The following is a 1,212-nucleotide window of genomic DNA, read 5'->3' as shown; positions in this document are numbered from 1 at the left end:
TTTTAGTTATTAGTTATATTTCACCCAAATTATAGAAAAATCACAGTTTGACTTTTTTAACATCCTGATACCTATTTATCACACAAGATCAAATCATAATTACAAGCAAGCTATATATACCAAGATAAAATGATTAAACTTAGACATTAATAGCATTTTAGTTATATTTCACCCAAATTATAGAAAAATCACAGTTTGACTTTTTTAACATCCTGATACCTATTTATCACACAAGATCAAATCATAATTACAAGCAAGCTATATATACCAAGATAAAACAGGTATTGATTAAACTTGTCTTCACAGTTTATTTAAAGTACAGAAAAATTAATTTGCCAGTTTAGTTACCTACCAGCAATGATTGGATTCTCTCAGTGTAACCACCTCTACAAACAGCTTCAAATTACAATCTCTCTTCCCATAACACAAGCACCAAGCCCAAGAGATGAGCAAAGTCTAGAATCTTCTCACAAGTAATGAATGGTTAGAACTGGTTGGAATCCACTGAGTTGAGGAAAGAGAAAAGAGAAGTCGCTCATTAGGGCATTTCCTGAACCCTGGTTGGAATTTCAGTTAAGGAAGAAGAAATGACACAGCAGTTTCAAGTTAAGGCGACTTCCTATCTTTATCTGAAACATGCTGCTAATTTGAGAAACAGCATTCCAGCAAAACTATTCCATAGTGGTGTGGCTACAGTAAAAACTCTCTTGTTGATCCCATTATTGCCCCATAATTAACAGGTTTTTTTCTAGAATGTGCACTAATATTGTGTGGTTGTTATCAAAGTGGACTAAGACCCCACATTTATTGCAACACATTCTGCTTCATAAGTAACATTTCTTCAGAACCCTGACCATTTTTTTTTCAGTTAAGAATTGGACTTTGAGTTAGAATATTCATAGACTGAGTTTTTGCTTTAAGTCCATTTGCCACATTTCACATAATGAAGTTTTCCTTTTCATACAATTTGCCTTCAAAGACTCCACAGTAACTTAAATCTTGATGAAGAATACTTTATTTTTCCAATGTAGATGCAAATACACAATTAAACATATATATATGCATCAATACACACACCCACACATACAGATAAACATATTTGAGACAGTCTAATGTACACCAGGTTAGCCTCAAACCTCACAATACAACCAAAGACGACTTGAAATTTCTGATCTTCCTGCCTCCTCCTCTTGAGTGCATGGATTACAGGTG

The 1,212-nt window shown here is 33.7% G+C and overlaps 1 protein-coding gene across 1 annotated transcript in view; it reads right to left on the bottom strand.

Annotated features, from left to right (window-relative positions):
- Positions 1–472, bottom strand: part of Tfec (transcription factor EC) — a 77,761-nt gene extending 77,289 nt beyond the window's left edge. The window contains exon 1 of the mRNA XM_008837315.3: positions 353–472. The gene's annotated coding sequence lies outside the window, so the exon portion shown is untranslated. The remainder of the gene's footprint in view (positions 1–352) is intronic.
- Positions 473–1,212: the final 740 nt, after the last annotated feature.

This window comes from Nannospalax galili, unplaced genomic scaffold (assembly GCF_000622305.1).
Source record: "Nannospalax galili isolate Female #2095 unplaced genomic scaffold, S.galili_v1.0 scaffold171, whole genome shotgun sequence".
NCBI classification, from domain to species: domain Eukaryota; kingdom Metazoa; phylum Chordata; class Mammalia; order Rodentia; family Spalacidae; genus Nannospalax; species Nannospalax galili.
Note: the sequence above shows the minus strand (reverse complement) of the source record. Positions and strands in the feature narration are given on the sequence as shown.